Genomic DNA, 12043 nt, shown 5'->3' on the forward strand with positions numbered 1-12043 from the left:
CACCCGAGATTAACTATGACGCCGGGTAGATGCGTATATCAATGCCCACGGAGGGCATATTGAGAATCTCCTGTGAGAAAGAGTTGTATGTGGTATGCTGGTGTTTTCTGTTAGAGTGTGTTTCCCATGATTGTCTCTGAGAAAAGGAGTTGTAGCATGGAAACAAAGCGTTTTCAGACCCATGTTCATGTAACATAATTTGTTCGTCTATGTGTGAGGAATGTGTCCTGCAGTTCGTGCCGTACATTTTTGTTATACCCTATATGGGTGGTGGCAACGGCCTTGCCGCAGTGGATACATCGGTTCCCGTGAGATCACCGAAGTTAAGCACTGTTGGGCGTGGCCGGCACTTGGATGGGTGACCATCCAGCCGCCATGCGCTGTTGCCATTTTTCGGGGTGCACTCAGCCTCGTGATGTCAGTTGAGGAGCTACTCGGCCGAATAGACCTTCGGTCAAGAATACCATCATAACGACCGGGAGAGCGGTGTGCTGACCCCACGCCCCTCCTATCCGCATCCTCCTCGGAGAATGACACGGCGGTCGGATGGTCCCGGTAGGCCACTCGTGGCCTGAAGACGGAGTGCTGTATAGGTGGTGGTGGTGGTGGTGGTGGTGGTGGTGGTGGTGATATCATTATTTCGTGCGGCTCAGTGGCTGGGTGCAGGTGTTCCTATCGCACACCACTGCGGCGACTACTCCAGTTATCCACCCGAGGAAAGTGGACCAACAGTTCAACGTGAAATCCGAACCACGCGCTGTTTTTGGCGATACCTCACATCGTTGAGAGCTGACGGACAGGTTAAGTGAAAACTGAAAAATCCATGGTCGGACTAGGATTCGAACCCACGTCTGCTACGAGACAGGCGCTTTATCAGTAGACCACTAGGCCTCACGTGTGTGCTGTATAGATAATCTGTAGGCTCAGAGTCGTGAGTTTGCGGGTATCAAGAAACGTGACGTATATGCCCGTATCTTTTGACAGCCATGACACCGCCAAGGGATTGTAGACCTTAGTACTTGAGGTAAATTCCAATCTGAAACCTCTGCCCGTTCCTGAGAAACAGGCGTCTTAACAGACGGAGAAACAGGCGTCTTAACAGACGGAGAGACAGGCAGAGAAATGAGAGTGATCTCGTACGGGTTTCGTTTTCACGACTTAATTACGAAACCCTAAAAAACAGCCAATTTGCTCGACCACTAAATCTTCATTCGTTTCTCAGGGTTAACAAAGGGCCGTAGGAAAGGCAACGTACGATGTGCATTCAAGTTCTAAGGCCTCCGATTTTTTTTCTCCGGACTGAAAAGAGATAGAAACATGCGCATTGTTTTAAAATGAGGCCGCGTTCATTGTCAATACGTCCCAGAGATGGCAGCACCGTACGGCAGATGGAATTTTACCGCCAGCGGCGAGAATGAGAACTGTTTTAAATACTTAAAATGGCGACGTTTTCCTTACTTGAACAGCGTGCAATCATTCGTTTTCTGAATTTGCGTGGTGTAAAACCAATTGAAATTCATCGACAGTTGAAGGAGACATGTGGTGATGGAGTTATGGATGTGTCGAAAGTGCGTTCGTGGGTGCGACAGTTTAATGAAGGCAGAACATTGTGTGACAACAAACCGAAACAACCTCGGGCTCGCACAAGCCGGTCTGACGACACGATCGAGAAAGTGGAGAGAATTGTTTTGGGGGATCGCCGAATGACTGTTGAACAGATCGCCTCCAGAGTTGGCATTTCTGTGGGTTCTGTGCACACAATCCTGCATGACGACCTGAAAATGCGAAAAGTGTCATCCAGGTGGGTGCCACGAATGCTGACGGACGACCACATGGCTGCCCGTGTGGCATGTTGCCAAGCAATGTTGACGCGCAACGACTGCATGAATGGGACAACGGATGAGACGTGGATGCCATTTTTCAATCCAGAAACAAAGCGCCAGTCAGCTCAGTGAAAGCACACAGATTCACCGCCACCAAAAAAATTTCGGGTAACCGCCAGTGCTGAAAAAATGATGGTGTCCATGTTCTGGGACAGCGAGGGCGTAATCCTTACCCACTGCGTTCCAAATGGCACTACGGTAACAGGTGCATCCTACGAAAATGTTTTGAAGAACAAATTCCTTCCTGCACTGCAACAAAAACGTCCGGGAAGGGCTGCGCGTGTGCTGTTTCACCAAGACAACGCACCCGCACATGGAGCTAACGTTACGCAACAGTTTCTTCGTGATAACAACTTTGAAGTGATTCCTCATGCTCACTACTCACCTGACCTGGCTCCTAGTGACTTTTGGCTTTTTCCAACAATGAAAGACACTCTCCGTGGCCGCACATTCACCAGCCGTGCTGCTATTGCCTCAGCAATTTTCCAGTGGTCAAAACAGACTCCTAAAGAAGCCTTCGCCGCTGCCATGGAATCATGGCGTCAGCGTTGTGAAAAATGTGTACGTCTGCAGGGCGATTACGTCGAGAAGTAACGCCAGTTTCATCGATTTCGGGTGAGAAGTTAATTAGAAAAAAAATCGGAGGCCTTAGAACTTGAATGCACCTCGTAATGTCTGAGGGGAGAATGGGAGGCGCAAAATAATATATCAGTTATGTGCAGAACATTTCTCCAACCGGTCCTGAATAAACTGCATTATTAACAGTGGCTAGTTTCTGTTTTTACTTTGTCAGAATCGAAGTATATTTCAAATCTCGCTTTATCGGTCTGTCTCATGTAATGTCACCCGTCTGCAGAACGTTCCTGCTTAATTTCCTTCCTTGCTTCGATAAAGTGAAACCACACCAAAATCCCAGAATATACATGGTGCCTATAACTAAAGCTCCAGTTTCAAAACGCTGTAGAAAGAGAACCACTGCTCATAATGACGTCAGTGAACAGCAGATTACTAACGATGGAGACACGTCATGGCACATAAAGTAACGAAAATGTTACCAATAGATGACGCTTTAAGCGCCTTAAGGTAAATGGGGCCAGGTAAAAATGACCGATGAGTCGCGATACGACGGCTATGGCTTGAGTTGCACATCACACCATCCATAATGTTTAATGTGCGTGACTGCACAAGTTCGGCAGCAAACAACTGTGGCAGCATGGCAAGGTCGTACCACATCAGTTGGGAAAAATTGGTTTTTCATTGTCCTGAGGCCGAAACAGCATAAAAAGCACAATGACATTGGATTTCAGTTCTCCTTGGACCAAAAACCACATAAAAAGCGAAGAGACATCGGGTTTCAAGTGTCGCGAGACGAGCGCAAGACATGTTCAGTATACTGTAAACTGTTTTCTACCACGAGTTGAAATCTACAAACACTGTGTCGCACAACATATTGGAGTTTGTCGGCTGTCACGTTCAGAATGCGTTGCGCAATGCATACCCTTTGTTCAGCTACGTTCGTAACTGGAGCACTGAACACAAAATCTGTCACACAGTCCCACAGCCAGAAGTCGCACGGATTAAGATCAGCAGATCTGGACGGCCAGGCTGTAGGGAAATGGCGGCTGATAGTTCTAGCATTTCCAAGCCGCGGCTTCACTGGTTGTGCAGTGCGCGAAGAAGCGCCATCATGTATAAGAATGATCCTACCTACATACGCGCGCTGTTTAAAGGTTGGAATGACTCTGGTGCGCAAAACACTCTCATAGCAGATTGAGATTTTCACTCTGCAGCGGAGTGTGCGCTGATATGAAACTTCTTGGCAGATTAAAACTGTGTGCCGGACCGAGACTCGAACTCGGGGCCTTTGCCTTTCGCGGGCAAGTGCTCTACCATCTGAGCTACGGAAGCACGACTCACGCCCCGTCCTCGCAGCTGTACTTCTGCCAGTACCTAGTCTGCTACCTTCCAAACTTTACAGAAGCTCCCCTGCGAACCTTGCAGAACTAGCACACCTGAAAGAAAGGATACTGCGGAGACATGGCTTAGCCACAGCCTGGAGGATGTTGTGCAAGGCTGTGGGGACGGGGCGTGAGTCGTGTTTGGGTAGCTCAGATGGTAGAGCACTCGCCCGCGAAAGACAAAGGTCCCGAGTTCGAGTCTCGGTCCGGCACAGAGTTTTAATCTGCCAGGAAGTTTCACTCTCATAGCGTTTACCAGTGACGGTACAAATGACAGGACCCGCAGGAATCACCAACTGAAAAAATACTGCTGTATAAAAAAAGATGCCGTCAGCCCGCACCTATGCAGAATGAAATGGTACCGGTTGATGTGCATGCGGATTTTCCGTTGCCATATTCTGCTGTTCTGCATATTGACATGTCATTTGAGACTGAATTGGGTTTCTTCTTCCCAGAGAATGTTCCATGTCCATTCATTGCCCACTTCCACGCGCTAACAAGTTATTTCAGAGAGGAAGTTTGTCCTGTTTGCAGGTCAGCAGGAATCAGCTCTTGGCTTCAAATGGCTCTGAGCACTATGGGACTCAACATCTTAGGTCCTAAGTCCCCTAGAACTTAGAACTACTTAAACCTAACTAACCTAAGGACATCACACACACCCATGCCCGAGGCAGGATTCGAACCTGCGACCGTAGCAGTCCCGCGGTTCCGGACTGCAGCGCCAGAACCGCTAGACCACCGCGGCCGGCGGAATCAGCTCTTGATCATGGGTGATTTTCGTATGGATAGCAATGCCGGATGTTTTATAGGGTTTTTCGCATCGTTATCGCAGGCATGTTCAACGTCCGGGCAATTCCCCATGGATTACATGTTTGCAAACCACCGCTCGACTCCTCCTACAATGCTGTGGGCACATCTTCGACAGATGTCGGATTAACTGCTTTCCTCCATCTGCCACATTGCACTTCAAAAGAATGTGTGATTGCGAATTTTGTAGTCATTTTCTCCAGACACTTAGCAGACATCGGACCAATACATTTTTCATATCCATGAGTGTCCGGAGCATATGCGGGGCTACTGGCGCGCAGTCACAGTTCTTGTAAAATTGTTTTGCCAGCAGAGCACGATCCTGCATGGAGACAGTAAATTGGGCGTCTCGGACGCAACAGCCGTGTGCCGCGCTTCTGTTGGTGTGTATATTCTGACGACTAAAGCGCGATCTGTTGCTCAAATTTTCGTTGGTTTTTATGTTCCGTGAACTTTCCCCTGCGTCAGTAATGTTGTTGTTGTTGTTGTTGTTGTGGTCTTCAGTCTATAGACTGGTTTGATGCAGCTCTCCATGCTACTCTATCCTGTGCAAGCTTCTTCATCTCCCAGTAGCTACTGCAACCTACATCCTTCTGAATCTGTTTAGTGTATTCATCTCTTGGTATCCCTCTACGATTTTTACCCTCCACGCTGCCCTCCAATACTAAATTGGTGATCCCTTGATGCCTCAGAGCATGTCCTACTAACCGATCCCTTCTTCTAGACAAGTTGTGCCACAAACTCCTCTTCTCCCCAATCCTATTCAATACCTGCTCATTAGTTATGTGATCTACCCATCTAGTCTTCAGCATTCTTCTGTAGCACCACATTTCGAAACCTTCTATTCTCTTCATGTCCAAACTATTTATCGTCCATGTTTCACTTCCATACATGGCTACACTCCATACAAATACTTTCAGAAACGACTTCCTGACGCGTAAATCTATACTCGATGTTAACAAATTTTTCTTCAGAAACGCTTTCCTTGCCATTGCCGGTCTACATATTATATCCTCTCTACTTCGACCATCATCAGTTCTTTTGCTCCCCGAATAGCAAAACTCCTTTACTACTTTAAGTGTCTCATTTCCTAATCTAATTCCGGCAGCATCATCCGATTTGATTCGACTAAATTCCATTATCCTCGTTGTGCTTTTGTTGATGTTCATCTTACATTCTCCTTTCAAGACACTGTCCATTCCGTTCAACTGCTCTTCCAAGTCTTTTGCAGTCTCTGACAGAATTACAATGTCATCGGTGAACCTCGAAGTTTTTATTTCTTCTCCATGGATTTTAATACCTACTCCGAATTTTTCTTTTGTTTCCTTCACTGCTTGCTCAATATACAGATTGAATAACATTGGGGAGAGGCTACAACCCTGTCTCACTCCCTTCCCAACCACTGCTTCCCTTTCATGTCCCTCGACTCTTATAACTGCCATCTGGTTTCTATAGAAATTGTTAATAGCCTTTCGCTCCCTGTATTTTACGCCTGCCACCTACAGAAATTGAAAAAGAGTATTCCAGTCAACATTGTCAAAAGCTTTCTCTAAGTCTACAATTGCTAGAAACGTAGGTTTGCCATTTCTTAATGTAGCTTCTAAGATAAGTCGTTGGGTCAGTATTGCCTCACGAGTTCCAATATTTCTTCGGAATCCATACTGATCTTCCCCGAGGTCGGCCTCTACCAGTTTTTCCACTCGTCTGTAAAGAATTCGCGTTAGTATTTTGCAGCCGTGGCTTATTAAACTGACAGCTCGGTAATTTTCACTTTTGTCAACACCTGCTTTCTTCGGGGTTGGAATTATTATGTTTTTCTTGAAGTCTGAGGTTGTTTCGCCTGTCTCATACATCTTGCTCACTAGATGGTAGAGTTTTGTTAGGCGTCAGTAATGTTCTGTTCAAATTTGACGCCATTCCGAGCAGTGATTCCCTGTCTACAGCGTTTTGAAACTGGAACTTTAACTATGGACGCCCCGTATCTGGTGGCACGGGCATCTGTACGCCGCTCCTGCCGATTCCTATTCCCAATCACTACCGCAACGGGCTCTGTAGCGTCCAGCAGGGTACGCAGGTCAAGGGGACAATGGATAATTACAGCGAACGCGTAGCGGCAGGCGCAGCGGGGCTAATTATTATTGGTAAGCGCAGGCTGGCGGGCTGGCTATGTACGTAGGCAGGTAGGGCAGCAGTGGCCGCTCGAGTGTCGCGCATGCGCCGTGCGCAGCAACGCGCAGGCAGGCAGGCAGGTTTAGCATAAACCGGACATTCGCATGCCCGGGCCGGGCCGCTGGTCCGCTGCGGCGGCCGCCAGCTGTTGCGGGCGAGCGCGTACACACACACACACACACACACACACACACGTACACGTGGGCCGTCCAGCGCGGCACCGCCTGCGCCAGACGACCTGCACGTGGCTCGCCGCATACAAACAGCACTGCCTGTAGCGTCAACCCGCCGTTCAGTACAGAGGGTAGGGGGCGCGGCGGTTATAAACCACAGCCTTCCGTAAGGCCGGTATTACACTATTACACTATCAAATTTCTTTGTCAAAAATCTTTGTCAAAGATATTTGATGGTGTAATAGGAACTTTGTCAAATGTCGTCCAATATTTGATCAAATCTAGGGCCTCGCTGTAGATTTGATCAAAGAAATCGCTTGTCTGCTGTTCACACTTCACTGCAATGTGACATGTTACCACATGGAGCGCTAGCATCGCTGTAGCGTTCTGTCGTCTGTAGTGTTTTTATAAACATTGCCGGTAAATACAATTGGTGTGTGCCGACAACTACAAAATTAATAGAGATGTATGAATCTGATGAGGCGCTTTACAACGTGAGGCACCCTGAATACAAAAATAGATTAAGAAGATTGGAGACGAGACCTGACCTGACCTGACCTAACCTAACCCAACATAACCGTCTCCTGTAGCAAGGAATCGGAGTGTTAGAGTGAGCCTGTCTTCTGAAGATGTAGCAGTTCTTAAGTGAATATTGTGCTTTGTGATATGAGGATACACTTCACTGAGCACATACAGAAATGTATGCTCATCCATTCTTAAGTAATTGATGTACGACTTGACGTCTTCCACTGTAAGCTCACGCAACAAGTTTTGTTCAATGCTTTTATCGTGTCGTCGTAAAACCCACGGCTTCACCCAGATTAGATTAGTTTTTCGTTCCGTGGATCCGTGCTGAGGAGATCCTCGTGGATGTGGAACACGTCAATTTTTTAAAACGAAATAACAATACTAATAGTATGAATAAATACAATATATCATTTGTTTCTATTAAAAATTTCGTCAATGGAGTAGAAAGAGTTGGCCACTAGTAACTCTTTCTGGCTCCTTTTAAACTGATCTTTATTTGTCACTAAATTTTTTTGTTTGCTGGCAAATTATTGAAGATGGGAGTTCCTAAGTAGTGGACCCCTTTCTGAACTAAAGTAAGTGCTTTTAAGTCCTTGTGCAGATCTTTTTTGTTCCTGGTATTGTATGTATGAACTGAGTTGTTTGTTGGAAAAAGAGATATATTATTTAGGACAAATTTCATTAAGGAGTAAATATACTGAGAGGCAGTAGTTAGTATACCCAGTTCTTTGAAGAGGTTTCTGCAGGACGTCCGTGAATTTACTCCACAAATAATACGTATTACACACTTTTGGACTCTGAAAACTTTTGCCTGACTTGAAAATATTATATCATATGACATTATGAAATGAAAGTGGGCAAAGTATGCAAGCTTTTTCATTTTTATATTGCCTATGTCTGCTAACACTCGAATTGCAAATACAGATTCGTTAAGGCGTTTCTGCAGTTCTGTGGTATGCTCCTCCCAACTGAATTTATTATCAAGTTGTAATCCCAGGAATTTAAGACTGTCAACCTCGTATGTATGGTCCCTTTTTTGCCCCATTTCTTTTCCGCATGTGCACACAACGCAATTGCGGTACGTGCAACTGCTGCGATTAATAACAAGTTGTTGCCAGCCATCTTGAACTTTGACGAAAAATTTGATAACAGTGTAATACCCCTTCTAGCGCTACGTCAAAGATCTTTGTCAAATATATTTGACGGAATATTTGATCACATCTTTGATCAAATCTTTGACAAAGAAATTTGATAGTGTAATACCGGCCTAACGAACGTTCACTCTGACCACTGACCTCATAACAAGCTCTCCCAAAATGCGACACAAACATCACGATTTCAAAATGGCGTCCTGTGACATTCCCAGTTTCTGTGGCATCGTAATATTGGGACGGTGCGCGAGTTCGTAGCGTTTTTGTTATGCATGTTGCTATTCCGGTTGCTATGGGTTTATTTCAAGATCATTATTTCTTACTTGCAGTTCACTGTTGCTGTCCCCATGTGACAGAGCGGTTCTAGGCGCATCAGTCTGGAACCGCGCGACCGCTACGTCGCAGATTCGAATCCTGCCTCGGCCATGGATGTATCTGACGTCCGTAGGTTAGTTGGGTTTCAGTAGTTCTACGTTCTAGGGGACTGATGACGTCAGAAGTTAAGTCCCATAGTGCACAGAGCCATTTGAACCAAGTTCACTGTTGCTATTTGAGTTTACACGTCCTCTACATGTCCTCATGTTCCCAGAATGAGATTTTCACTCTGTAGCGGAGTGTGCGTTGATATGAAACTTCCTGGCAGATTAAAGCTGTGCGCCGGACCGAGACTCGAGCTCGGGACCTTTGCCTTTCGCGGGCAAGTGCCTAGTTCTGCAACGTTCGCAGAAGAGCTTCTGTGAAGTTTGGAATGTAGGAGACGAGGTACTGGCAGAATTGAAGCTGTGAGGACGGGTCGTGAGTCGTGCTTGGGTAGCTCAGATGGTACAGCACTTGCCCGCGAAAGGCAAAGGTCCCGACTTCGAGTCTCGGTCCGGCGCACAGTTTCAATCTGTCAGGAAGTTTCGCTATACAGGACTTGAGTTGGGAAGTCATTCTGTCCTCAGATTTTCACCCTTTCCGCCCTCTATCGAACAGCCTTCAAGGAAGTTCCTTTTCGGATGAAAATGCTATCCGAATACGACTCGAGTTCTTCGCCTCAAAATCAAGTGATTTCTACAGTCGCAGAATCGAAAAGTTACTGCAGCGTTGGCAGACTTTTGCAAATAGTGCATGAGACCATATTATTGATGACTAAACTGTATGTTATGTATGGTTCAAATGGCTCTGAGCACTATGGGACTTAACATCTGTGGTCATCAGTCCCCCAGAACTTAGAACTACTTAAACCTAACTAACCTAAGGACATCACACAAATCCATGCCCGAGGCAGGATTCGAACCTGCGACCGTAGCAGTCGCGCGGTTCCGGACTGAGCGCCTAGAACCGCTAGACCACCGCGGCCGGCTATGTTATGTATATTTGGTGTACTGATGAAACTTATGAAAAAAGCTACGAATTTAGGCAAGAATCTAATATTAACATCAAATACAGACTTGCACAAATTGTAAAAAAATATATATTTCAGCTAACCGGGCAACTGCTGGAAACGAGGCGGGGAAAAACTGCTGTCTAAAGTAACAAATGGTTCAAATGGGTCTCTGCACTATGGGACTTAACATCTATGGTCATCAGTCCCATAGAACTTAGAACTACTTAAACCTAACTAACCTAAGGACATCACACAACACCCAGTCATCACGAGGCAGAGAAAATCCCTGGCCCCGCCGGGAATCGAACCCGGGAACCCGGGCGCGGGAAGCGAGAACGCTACCGCACGACCACGAGCTGCGGACGTCTAAAGTAACAACCGCAAAAATCACAGTTATCCATATTACTAACCCGCTGTCTCGGAACCCGGTACCAGTTGCAGGTTCCCTGTTTAACGACTTACAGGAACAACAAAAATTTGATTTTCAATGTATTTTATGATCTGAATTCATCACATCTATGCATGTATATTACGAATATGGGCTACAGCAACGTTACCGTGTTTTAGACAAGCTGTATGTTTATAAATGGTTATTCGCTGTCCCCAATATTAGCCACATTATATATCTTTGATATGTACTCATATTCTGGAGTACAACGGCTGATTTACAACTCCAGAAATACAGCTTACTGAGATACTAAAATTCAGTTGATTCTTGAGGAGTATATCAACTGTAAACTGCCACAGTACCCGACGTCAAGAATGAGGAAGACGTCAGAGCTCCAAAAACAATCACTGGACGATGCCATTTTTAAGAACATCCAAGACCTCTTACGCTTGATGGGCTACCAAAGATCCAAACAATGCATTCTCCCCTTCGCCCCGTTGTGAACACCATTGTATCGCCAACTTGTAGATTGGGAAAACATCTGACCAGCCTCCTTGCACAGCATGTGGACGCTGTTTGCGTCACACCAAGAACACCGACGATTTTATCAACCGAATTAAACATCTGCTTCCAGGGGAAGGTGATACGATAAGAGTAGAGATCTCCTCTCCCAGTTACTCGACAGTACGGTTGTGGGATTGCTTAAGCACACTTTGGTGTCATCGTATTTCCTATACGGCAGCCAGTGTCTGGACAGCGTGGCGATGGGAAATACGTTCGCTCCATGCATAGCCAACTTTTTATGGAGAAACAGTTTCAGCTGAGCGATGTTGGTTGGTTGGTTGTTTGGGGAAGGAGACCAGACAGCGTGGTCACCGGTCTCAGCGATGTTGCTGTTATCCTTTCGTCGACGAGTGTTTTATCATCTGGCCCATGTACATCTACATGACTACTCTGCAATTCACATTTAAGTGCTTGGCAGAGGGTTCGTCGAACCACAATCATACTATCTCTCTACCATTCCACTCCCGAACAGCGCGCGGGAAAAACGAACACCTAAACCTTTCTGTTCGAGCTCTGATTTCTCTTATTTTATTTTGATGATCATTCCTACCTATGTAGGTTGGGCTCAACAAAATATTTTCGCATTCGGAAGAGAAAGTTGGTGATTGAAATTTCGTAAATAGATCTCGCCGCGACAAGAAACGTCTTTGCTGTAATGACTTCCATCCCAATTCGCGTATCATATCTGCCACACTCTCTCCCCTACTACGTGATAATACAAAACGAGCTGCCCTTTTTTGCACTCTTTCGATGTCCTCCGTCAATCCCACCTGGTAAGGATCCCACACCGCGCAGCAATATTCTAACAGAGGACGAACGAGTGGACTTGTTGCATCTTCTAAGTGTCCTGCCAATGAAACGCAACCTTTGGCTCGCCTTCCCCACAATATTATCTATGTGGTCTTTCCAACTGAAGTTGTTCGTAATTTTAACACCCAGGTACTTAGTTGAATTGACAGCCTTGAGAATTGTACTATTTATCGAGTAATCGAATTCGAACGGATTTCTTTTGGAACTCATGTGGATCACCTCACACTTTTCTTTATTTAGCAT

The 12043-nt window shown here is 46.0% G+C and overlaps 1 pseudogene; it reads left to right on the forward strand.

Moving 5' to 3' along the window:
• The first annotated feature begins 272 nt into the window (after window positions 1-272).
• On the forward strand, window positions 273-389 carry LOC126207358 (5S ribosomal RNA; annotated as a pseudogene).
• Window positions 390-12043: the final 11654 nt, after the last annotated feature.

Source organism: Schistocerca nitens, chromosome 1 (assembly GCF_023898315.1).
Source record: "Schistocerca nitens isolate TAMUIC-IGC-003100 chromosome 1, iqSchNite1.1, whole genome shotgun sequence".
NCBI lineage: Eukaryota > Metazoa > Arthropoda > Insecta > Orthoptera > Acrididae > Schistocerca > Schistocerca nitens.